The following is a 12,069-nucleotide window of genomic DNA, read 5'->3' as shown; positions in this document are numbered from 1 at the left end:
ATCTTCATCTCTATACTTTGTATTGTCATTTCAAGAATATATAAATGGGCCGAGTGTTGTGGCTCATGCCTTTAATCCCAGAACTTTGGAAGGCCAAGGTGGGCGGATCACCTGTGATCAGAAGTTCAAAACCAGCCTTGACCAACATGGTGAAACCCTGTCTCTGCAACAATTAGCTGGGTGTCGCAGCATCTGCCTATAATCCCAGCTACTAGGGAGACTGAAGCAGGAGAATCTCTTGAACCCAGGAGGCGGAGGTTGCAGTGAGCCAAGACCGCACCATTGCACTCCTGCCTGGGCAACAAGAGCAAAACTCCATCTAAAAAAAAAAAAATAATATATATATATGGAATCACATGATCCATACCAGTGGGGAAGTGGAGGGAGTAAGACAGAAAAGGGAAGGTTCTAAGTAAGACTTTTGCAGACGGCTGAGTCTGAGTCAGGCAAGCATTACCTTCTCAGCACTTGCAGAAAGCCACAGGGTCAGGCAAACAAGACTTTAGGAGGCAAAGTCTTCAGGCAAAGAAATGCAGTTGTTGGCTGCTAAATTCAGGGTAGCATGCCCTGAAGTGGTAGGGTAAGGGACTGTGGAGCTCAGGACCAACAGCTTCTCTTACACAGGCTTAAAAACAATAAACAGGCTGGGTGCAGTGGCTCACACCTGTAATCCCAGTACTTTGGGAGGCAAAGGTGGGTGGATCACATGAGGTCAGGAGTTCGAGACCACCTTGGCAAACATGGTAAAAACCCATGTCTACTAAAAATACAAAAAATTAGCCGGGTATGGTGGTGTGTGCCTGTAATCCCAGCTACTTGGGAGGCTGAGACAGGAGAATTGCTTGAACCCGGAGGCAGAGGTTGCAGTGAGCTGTAATGGCACTATTCCACTCCAATCTGGGCAACAGAGCAAGACTCTGTCTAAAAAAATAAAATAAAATAAAAACAATAAACAAGTAACAAGCCAGTGTTCAAATTTTCCCTAGTATGTCATACTATTTGGTTTTACAGCTTATGTGTCCAAATCATGATTTAAATAAGGTCCATCTATTGTAACTGATTTACCATCACATACTGTAAAACAACATTTTGGTCAAAGACAGCACATAATACAACAGTGGTCCCAAAATATTATAATTCATATTTTTACTGTACTTTTTCTATGTTTAGATATGTTTCCTCACACAAATACTTACCAATGGGTTACAACTGCTGACACTATCCAGTACAGTAACATACTGTACAAGTTTGTAGTCAAGGAACAATAGGCCATCCCACATGGCCTAAGTGTGTAGTAGGCTATACCATCTAGGTTTGTATAAGGATACTCTATTATGTGGGCACAATGACAAAATTGCCTAACAACACATTTCTCAGAATGTGTCTCCGTTGTTAAGTGATGCATGGCGTACATGTTTTTTAAGTCTCTTAAGTCTCTTTTTCTTTCCATTTTTTATGTAGAAATTTTGAAGCATAGAACAAACTTAGAAGGGTATTATTGTGAACACCTATATGTCCCCCGAGATTAAACCATTACCTTTTTAAATATATTTGCCTTATTACATATCTACCCATTTGTTCATCCCTTTATGCATTTTAGATTTCTTGATGCATTTCAGAGTAAATTGCAGATATTATTTATCCCTAAATACCTTTACCCTGAAACACTTCAGTATAAAAATCATTACTAAGGTTTATATTGTTTTTCTTTTTTCTTTTTTTCTTTTTTTTGAGAGGGAGTCTCACTCTCTCACCCAGGCAGGAGTGCAGTGGCGTGATCTCGGCTCACTGCAACCTCCGCCTCCTGGGTTCAAGTGATTCTCCTGCCTCAGCTTCCCAAGTAGCTGGGACTATAGGCATGTGCCACCACACCTGGCTAATTTTTTGTCTTTTTTTTTTTTTTAAATTTTTTGTATTTTTAGTAGAGACAGGGTTTTACCGTGTTAGCCAGGATGGTCTCCATCTTCTGACCTCGTGATCTGCCTGCCTCGGTCTTCCAAAGTGTTGGGATTACAGGCATGAGCCACTGAGCCTGGTCCCTTTTTTTCTTTTAAGGTAAAATTTGCAACAATGAAATGCACAAATTTTAAGTGTATATTTGTGGAGTTACGATAAATGCATGTACCCTATGTAACCTACCCCTCCATCAAGATATGAAATATTTCTACAACCTCAGAAAGTTTCCTCATTCTCCTTTTCAGTCAATCCCTATCCTCAACTTCTCAAAGGCAACTTTTTTTAACCTAATGTTGTTCACAATGTTCTCTTACTTTATTTTATTTTTTTGTTCTAATGTCTGTGGTATCTGTGGTGATAACTACTTTTTTATTCCTGATATTGGTAATTGGTGCTCTTCCTGGGAACAAATTTCCTGTGGGTTCCTTCATGTTTCTGCACATTCTGTGAGTACAAGCATTGACAGCCATTGTTCTGGGTTATCTTTTAAAGATATTTGTATTGTAAATAGCTTGGTAAATGGCCACAGTGGAGCCCTCTAATGCAGGTGACAGGTTTTGTTTTGTTTTGTTTTGTTTTTTTGGGAGCTTTTTTGTTTTTTTACTTTCCGGTACAATAAAGATAATTTCTGCCTCAGGGGTAAAAGTCAGGCAGGTTGCCTGCAGTCTACTATAAAGGAATAAGTTCCTAAGCCTGGGTTTCCTTAACTGAGATGTCAACCCACTACATTTGTAACACCTACCTGGGCCACTCTGTGTCTTTCTCATAGGACTTGAGGATCTGAAAGAACTAATGCAAATGTGAAGCTCATGTTGCTTGCTGGCTGTGAGTGGTAAAGTGCTAGTCTCTAACCTAGGAATCTCATTTAGCAGGCCAGATTCCATGAAACTCTAGGCAGATTAACTCCTTAGCTTTAACAGGAGGGTACAATCGCAGACTCCTCTTGAAATTCTTGATGGTTGTCAATCTTTCTTTCTTTCTTTCTTTTTCTTTTCTTTTCTTTCTTTTTCTTTTCTTTTTTTTTTTTTTGAGATGAAGTTTCACTCTTGTTGCCTAGTGCAATGGTGCGGTCTCGGCTCACTGCAATCTTCGCCTCCCAGGTATGAGCGATTCTCCTGCCTTAGCCTCCCAAGTAGCTGGGATTACAGGCACTTCCCACCACGCCCCGCTAATTTTTTTGTATTTTTAGTAGAGATGGGGTTTCACCATGTTGGCCAGGCTAGTCTCGAACTCCTGACCTCAGGTGATCTGCCCACCTCGGCCTCTTTGTAATCCCCTGCTGGGATTACAGCCACTGCGCTTGGCCTCTCTCTTTTTTTTTTTAAGTAACTAATTCTAGCAAGGAGTTTATCAATTTTGCTGATCTTTTCAAGGAACAATTTTCAGCTTTGCTAATTTTTTCTGTTACTTTGCTATATTTTAGTTAATTGATTTCTGTTAGTTATCTTTATTTCCTCCCACTTACTTTGGGATTTACTTTGCTCTTTTTTCCTTAGCTTATTTATGTGGAACTTTTGGTCATTGATTTTTAGACATCTCTTCTTCACTAACATAAGCATTTAAAGCTATGTATTTCTGAATAGGCATTGCTTTGGATGCATCATACAAATTTTGATATGTTGTATTTTTATTCATTCAGTGTGAAATACTGTCTAACTTCCTATGTGATTTCTTCTTTAACAAATGGATTATTTTAAATATCTTGTTTATTTATACATATTTGAAGTTTTCCCAGATCTTACTTTTATTGATTTCTAATGCAGTTCCATTGTGATCAGAGAACATGCTCTGTATGATTCCAATTTTTAAAAATTTATTAAGACATTTTAAGATCCACTATATGGTCTATCTTGCTGAACATACCACATGTACTTGAAAATAAAATGTATTCTGGAGTTGTTGGATGTGGTGCTCTATAAACATCAATGAGGTTGTATTAGTCAGAGATCACCAGAGAAAAAGAACCAGTAGGATGTGTAGATGAGAGATGAGAGAGAGGGAGGGAGAGAGAGAGAAAGAGAAAGAGAAAGGGAGAGAGGTTTATTATAAATAATTGGCTCATGTCATTGTGGAGGATGATAAGTCTGAGATCTGCAGTCAGCAGGCTGGAGATCTAGGAGAGCAAATGGCATAGTTCCAGTCCTAGTCCAAAGGCCCAAGAAGTAGAGAGCTGATGTTGTAGTACCAGAATGAAAGCTAGCAGGCTCAAGACCCAGGAAGAGCCCATGTTTAAGTCTGAGCCTGAAAGCAGGAAAAACCCTGATGTCCCAGCTCTAAAGTAGTCAAGTAGGAGGAGTTCCCTTTTGTTCTATTCAGGCCTTTCACTGATTGAATGGGGCTCAGTCACATTAAAGAAGGCAGTCTATTTTACTCAGCCTACCAATGCATATGTTACTTGAACCCGGAAATACCCTCACAGACACACACAGAATAATGTTTGAACAAATGTCCAGACACCTTGTGGCCTAGTCAAGTTGACAAGTTGATACATAACATTAACCATCACAGAAGTCAAGGTGGTTTATAGTATCGTTCAAATCACCTATAAATTTCTTGATTTTTTTGTTTGTTTAACTATTCTATCTATTGCTGAGAGCAGAATGTTAAAATCTCCTGCTGTGATCATGAAATTGTCTGTTCCTCCTTTTAGTACAGTTGATTTTCACTTCACGTATTGATCTTAAAGATGTTTTTTCACTATTCCCCTGCACCCCTCATCCCAGCCTCTCTTTGCTTTTACCTGGACTGACCCTGACACCCATCAGTCCCAGCAGCTTACCTGGGCTGTGCTGCTGCAAGGCTTCAGGGACAGCCCTTATTACTTCAGCCAAGCTCTTTCTCATTATTTACTTTCTTTCCACCCCTCCACTTCTCACCTGATTCAATATATTGATGACCTTCTACTTTGTATCCCCTCCTTTGAATCTTCTCAACTAGACACCCTCCTCTCCTTCAACATTTATTCTCCAAGGGATATTGGGTATCCCCCTCCAAACCTCGAATTTCTTCTCCATCCGTTACCTACCTTGGCATAATTCTTTATAAAAACACACATGCTCTCCCTGCTGATTGTGTCCGACTGATCTTTAAAACCCCAACCCCTTCTACAAAACAACAACTCCTTTCCTTCCTCGGCATGGTTGGATACTTTTGCCTTTGGATACCTGGTTTTGCCATCCTCACAAAACCATTATATAAACTCACAAAAGGAAACCTAGCTGACCCCATAGATCCTAAATTCTTTCCCCACTCCTCTTTCCGTTCCTTGAAGACAGCTTTAGAGACTACTCCCACACTAGCTCTCCCTGACTCATCCCAACCCTTTTCATTACACACAGCTGAAGTGCAGGGCTGTGCAGTCAGAATTCTTATACAAGGAACGGGACCACACCCTATAGCCTTTTTGTCCAAACAACTTGACCTTACTGTTTTAGGCTGGGCATCATGTCTGTGCAGCGGCAGCTGCCACCCTAATAATTTTAGAGACCCTCGAAATCACAAACTATGCTCAAACTCACTCTCTACAGTTCTCATAACTTCCAAAATCTATTTTCTTCCTCACACTTGACACATATACTTTCTGCTCCCAGGCTCCTTCAGCTGTACTCACTCTTTGTTGAGTCTCACAGTTATCATTGTTCTTGGCCCGGACTTCAATCTGGCCTCCGACATTATTCCTGATACCACACCTGACCCCCATGACTGTATCTCTCTGATACACCTGACATTCTCTCCATTTTGCCATATTTCCTTCTTTCCTGTTCCTCACCCTGATCACACTTGGTTTATTGATGGCAGTTCCACCAGGCTTAATCGCCACACACCAGCAAAGGCAGGCTATGCTATAGTATCTTTCATGTCTGTCATTGAGGCTACCGCTCTGCCATTCCTCCACTACCTCTCAGCAAGCCAAACTCATTGCCTTAACTCGAGCCCTCACTCTTGCAAAGGAATTTTGTGTCAATATTTACACTGACTCTAAATATGCCTTCCATATCCTGTACCACCATGCTGTGATATGGGCTGAAAGAGGTTTCCTTACTATGCAAGGGTTCTCCATCATTAATGCCTCTTTAATAAAAACTCTTCTCAAGGCTGCTTTACTTCCAAATGAAGCTGGACTCATATACCTCAAGGGCCACCAAAAGGCATCAGATTCCATCGTTTAGGGCAATGCTTATGCTGATAAGGTAGCTAAAGAAGCAGCTAGCATTTGTCCCTCACGGCCAGTTTTTCTCCTTCTCATCGGTCACTCCTGCCTACTCTCCCACTGAAACTTCCACCTATCAATCTCTTCCCACACAAGGCAAATGGTTCTTGGACCAAGGAAAATATTTCCTTCCAGCCTCACAGGCCAATTCTATTCTATTGTAATTTCATAACCTCTTCTGTGTAGGTTACAAGCTGCCAGCTCGCCTCTTAGAACCTCTCATTTCCTTTCCATCGTGGAAATCTATTCTTAAGGGAATCAGTTCTCAGTGTTCCATCTGCTATTCTACTACTCCTCAGGGATTGTTCAGGCCCCCTCCCTTCCCTACACATCAAGCTGCAGGATTTGCCCCTGCCCAGGACTGACAAATTGACTTTACTCACATGCCCTGAGTCAGGAAACTAAATACCTCTTGATCTGGGTAGACACTTTCACTGGGTGGGTAGAGGCCTTTCCCACAGGGTCTGAGAAGGCCACCTTTTGTCAGACATAATTCCTCGGTTGGGCCTTCCCACCTCTATACAGTCTGATAACGGACCGGCCTTTATTAGTCAAATCACCCAAGCAGTTTCCCAGGCTCTTGGTATTCAGTGGAACCTTCATACCTCTTACCGTCCTCAATCTTCAGGAAAGGTAGAATGGATTAATGGTCTTTTAAAGACATACCTCACTAAGCTCAGGCTCCAACTTAAAAAGGACTGGACAGTACTTTTACCTCTTGCCCTTCTCAGAATTAGAGCCTGTCCTCAAGATGCTACAGGGTACAGTCCATTTGAACTTTTATATGGATGCACTTTCTTACTCGGCCACAACCTCATCCCAGACACCAGCCCTCCAGGCGACTATCTTCCAGTCCTCCAGCAGGCTAGACAGGAAGTTTGCCAGGCTGCTAATCTTCTCTTACCTACTCCAGATTCCCAGCCATATGAAGACACCCTAGCTGGACGATCAGTTCTTGTTAAGAATCTGACAAATGCTCCTTCTAACAATCCCACAATATCACCCCTTACCCCAAAATCTTTCTTCAGTTGAATCTCTCCCACTGTAGGTTCCCATGCTGCCCCTAATCCCGCTCGAAGCAGCCCTGAGAAACATCGCCCATTATCTCTCCATACCATCCCCAAAATTTTTCACCGCTCCAACACTTCACTATTTTGTTTTGCTTTTTTTATTAATATAAGAAGACAGGAATGTCAGGCCTCTGAGCCCATGCTAAGCCATCATATCCCCTGTGACCTGCACGTATACATCCAGACAGCCTGAAGCAAGTGAAGATCCACAAAAGAAGTGAAAATAGCCTTAACTGATGACATTCCACCATTGTGATTTGTTTCTGCCCCACCCTAACTGATCAACAGTACTTTGTAATCTCCCCCACCCTTAAGAAGACTCTGTAATCTCCCCCACCCTTAAAAAGGTTGTGATTCTCCCAACCCTTGAGAATGCACTTTGTGAGATCCACACCCTGCCCCAAAAACATTGCTCCTAACTCCACCGCCTATCCCTAAACCTATAAGAACTAATGATACTCCTACCACGCTTGCTGACTCTCTTTTCGGACTCAGCCTGCTTGCACCCAGGTGAAATAAACAGCCTTGTTGCTCACACAAAGCCTGTTTGGTTTTGTGTGACAACACAGATTTAATTATTATTTAGCTAAGTAGAGAAGGAACAGGAGCAACTCTCAGTAAGATGGGCTGAGAAAGGAAAATGATACATTTTTCAGTCATAGTAAAGGAAAGAGTTTTGGGAGTTCAGTGTTCTGATTATAATAGAATGCTAAGCCTGCTAAGTTTATAAGTTTGATTTATCTCAAAGTTCTGCTTATTTCATGTAGGCTTTGAATTTGCCTTGAATTTCTCCAGTATTTGCCTTGAATTTCAGAGATTTTTTTGGTGGACTATGCTTTTAAACATAAGATTCTAAAGTTATATTCAAATACTGCCACCTTGTGGGTTATTCTTTGTTTCCCCATTCCACCCTTCATTTTGGTGGAAACAGATTCATCCAGGAGTTCATTTCAGGTTATGTCAATTAAGTTGCTAAGAGTTGTACTACAAGCTTCATATCTATAATACATATATTGTATCTATATAATCTCATTTAAACTTCTTAGGAACTTTATGAAAGCAATACTATTAACTCTATTTCAGAGATGAGGAAACTAGGCTTAAAGGGTTTATGTAACTTGTCTGACATCTCACAGCTAGTAAGCACAGCAGTATAATTTCATATCCGGGCAGCTTGCCTCTAGAATCCTTGTCTCCATTAGTAAAACTAACAAATCTAAAAAGAAAACAGTATGATACATTATATGACTAAGTGATAGAAGCAGTATAAAGGGAATAATTGTTAGGAAAGGCCATCTGGAAAGGCTTCATAGATATGTGGGGAGGTGGCCCTCTGTAAGTAAGGATTGGAAAGATAATGATTCTATAGGAAGAATGCAGCTGGGATCATACACCTGAATCCAGAAGAACACAAACACCCTATGTGGCCTATTGTTTTGTCTGCCTCACCCTGCTTTCTTTTGGAGAACTACTCTTCACTCTGCTTTAACCGTGACTCTAATAGAGGCTGTCAGTCATGGTATCCTTGATTCCTCACCTAATCCAAGCTGACGTGAGTCCATCAGTTGCCTAGAACTTTTGTGCTTGAGATAATAGGCTCAGTGCTATCTTCCCTAGTGGCAAACCTGAGGTGAGATATGTGATTTATGTAAGGTGCTTAATTTATGTGCCAGAAAGCTGTAGACAACCAGTGATGTCCTGCAGAAGATGGTGTGGAGTAGAAGTGAATGAGGCCAAACAATAAGGTTCCAGTCATCCCTAGGCCAGCTGCATTACTGATCTTCCTCTAATAATCATTCTTGCAGACCGTAATCAGGTTTGAGTTTCTAATCAAATTGTAATATTTTCTCTCCTGCCACCAGTACTGTCATTTCCTACTCCTATACAACTTGAAAGACAGAGAAATACACATAATGATATTAGTACTTTTAATTATAAAGGATAGTACTACCAATTTATTTTGGAAAAATGGTATATGGGGAGTTTACTATAGATGCCATGTGGCTTAGAAACATTTCTGCAGTGCTCCACTCTTGATGCCTGTGCTATTCTTTTTCTACTCCCTCCCCCCATCACTGCAATCTTTTAAAGCCATCTCTGGTTTTTTATTTTTTACTTTAAAAAATAAAACTACTTTAGAAACTCTAGTCAATTATTTTTCCAAACTTTGATTTTTTAAATCATTCAAGTAATATTTAAATTATTGCAATAAAAATTACAAAAGTCAAAATGATAGAAATTAAGAATCACCCATAATTCCACCACAGAAAAATCAATGTAGATATATTTTGACCTATTCTTTAAAGTGTAAACACAAAATTTAAAAAAAGTCAAACAAAATGGCTCATTTTCATTTCTTCCTCCCTTAACCACATCTACAAAATATTTTTCATTTAATTGTATTTCATTTTTAATATTTCCTACTTATTTTAATATTTTGTCTTGCAAATAACCAGTAAGTACTTTTGAAAGCATCTAACTTTCCTGGGAAAAGGGGAGCAATTCTACATCCCTTCGCTTGGAAGGTTATTTCTTTCCTGCTTCATCTACTTATCTCCTCGTTATCTAGTTATCTGAGTTATCTTCTACTCATTCTTTACTTCATGTGTCACATCTCTCGGAAGTCAGATTAAATCTATCACAGTATTCTTTGTAATACTTATAAATGTTGCAATTTATTATGCTTGGGAATATCTGGGTCTACATGTATTTTTGTCCACTGTCGGATCCCCAATGCTTACCACAAATTGCCCAAGATCTGGTAAGTTTTACTTTTATTTATTATTATTTTTTGAGACAGGGTCTCACCCCGGTTGCCTAGGCTTGTGCAGTGGCCTGATCTCGACTCATTGCAGCCTTGATCTCTCAGGGGTCAGGGTATTCTTCCACTTCAGCTTCCTGAGTAGCTGGGATCACAGGCATGCGCCACCATGCCTGGCTAATTTTTTTTTATTTTTAGTAAAGGCGGGGTTTCGCCATGTTGTCCAGGCTGGTCTTGAACTCCTGGGCTCAAGTGATCCACCTGCCTCTGCCTCCCAAAGTGCTGGTATTACAGGTGTGACTCACTTTGCCTGGCTGTCATTTTTAAATTAATGAATGCCTGCTTGGAATAATTCAGCCACTAAGGTAATACTTCATTTATTAGCACTATTGATGAAGTATTATTGTGCGCTACTAAGGCCCTCTGCTAAGTGCTATATATTATCATTACATTTTCACAACCCCAAAATAGATTATTTCTCCCATTTTGCAAATGAGGAAACTGAGGCTTCAGAAAAGTGAATTAACTTGCCCAGATACAAGAAAGAAAGAGAAAAGTTATGAACTCAGGTCAATGAGTTTATTTACACTAGCAGCTTTATTTGCCATTATTGGCTTCTTTGTTCATGAACATGAAAGTCATATGTAGCTTCTTTTTTTTTTTTTTTAATATCTGGAGATACAACTTAAGATACAACTTATTTTCAAAATCACTCAATTTTTACATTACTAACTGGTTTTTGTTTTATAGGAAGTAGGGCATTCAGAATAAAGAGCAAAGAAACAATTATGTGCTGGGAAGGGCAGCAGGAGGGCTGGGTCGTAGTCTCCCTTTCTCTTTCGCTAAGCAGCTGTGTGGCTTTGGGCTAGTAATCTACCCTTCCGCAAAAAAGGCTTTAAAAGAGAGCAAGCAGAGCTCAGTGGGCATTAAGACATGCGCAACTCCTTTCTTTTAGAGATGAGATGAGGCCAACTCAATGGCTTGTAAAATTCACAACGTGGCAGAGCTGTACAGCCAACTTATGATTCCTAGTGTCGTTTGTTCTGAGTCACACTACCCCTCCTTGAACAATCATTTACTGAGTGCTTACCATATTAGGCATTCAGCAGCAGTATGTTTCCCATTCAGTACCCTAGTATTGATTATTGGCTACTGTCCCTCCTAGTTTTTTCACTCGACCACTTTCTAAATGGCCGTTAGATTCAGAGTTCAAATGGAAAAAGCCTAGTGTAAGCCTGGTGTCAGGCACTGAGTGGCGTGACCTGGGTCGGCAGCTAGTTACACTGTGGTGATCTAAGAGGGCAGTGACGCCTTCTGACCAAAGGAGTGACTGCCAGATAATCCGGGTGTATAGTGATCCAGAGAGGGGTGAGGCTGGGTTTACGGAGACTACACCTTTGGCTTTGCAGTAACCCCACTGCTAAGGCCATGGGAGGAAACTCTTTTGTTCAAGACGCCAATGCACCTGGCTTCTGCTGCGTAGTGAGCGGGTGTCCAAGGCATCCGGCCAGGTCTCCTTCTCCACTCGGGTTTAGCCTCCCCTCCGAGTCTCCAGCTGCCTGGAGAGACGTTTCTAACTAGAGATGGCTGGCCTGGAAAGCGACACTCCCATCACCGCTGTTGGCCTAGTGTCCCCCGCTGCGGCCTTTCTCTTTTCCCCGCCCCTGGCCTGAGTCAGCCGCCCCAAGGCCGGCGAGGTCAAGCTCCTTTGGGGCGCCAGCGAAAAGACCATGGCAGAGGTGCTGCCACGCGAAACCTTCTGGGCAGGCACCAGCCAATCATCAAGAGACATACAGGAGCCCCAGCCAACCAGCGCCCGCCTTATTACTGAGTAACCCCCCCCCCCTCGCTGGGGCCCTTCCTCCACATCACCCTTCCCGATTCTTGTAGTCGCGGCTGTGTTGCAGCCGCCTGCGGAACTGACCCGGGTCTGGGGACCGGCCCCTCTGGCGCGGTTCGGTTTCTCTTACTGCCTTCACTGAGGATGAGTCCCTGTGTGGCTCTGTGTGGACCCTGCGGAATCCACCGGCGCAATTTCATCTAGCGGCTGGTGAGGGAGGGCTTGGCGCTGC

General features: G+C 41.7%; 1 protein-coding gene across 1 annotated transcript in view; it reads left to right on the top strand.

The window, feature by feature from the left end:
• Positions 1–11,850: 11,850 nt before the first annotated feature.
• The window catches only part of IBTK (inhibitor of Bruton tyrosine kinase), a 78,036-nt gene continuing 77,817 nt past the window's right edge, over positions 11,851–12,069 (top strand). The window contains exon 1 of the mRNA XM_010358281.2: positions 11,851–12,047. The gene's annotated coding sequence lies outside the window, so the exon portion shown is untranslated. The remainder of the gene's footprint in view (positions 12,048–12,069) is intronic.

Source organism: Rhinopithecus roxellana, chromosome 4, assembly GCF_007565055.1.
Source record: "Rhinopithecus roxellana isolate Shanxi Qingling chromosome 4, ASM756505v1, whole genome shotgun sequence".
Classification (NCBI taxonomy): Eukaryota; Metazoa; Chordata; class Mammalia; order Primates; family Cercopithecidae; genus Rhinopithecus; species Rhinopithecus roxellana.
The sequence above is the reverse complement of the archived record's forward strand: the minus strand, read 5'-3'. Positions and strand labels throughout refer to the sequence as shown.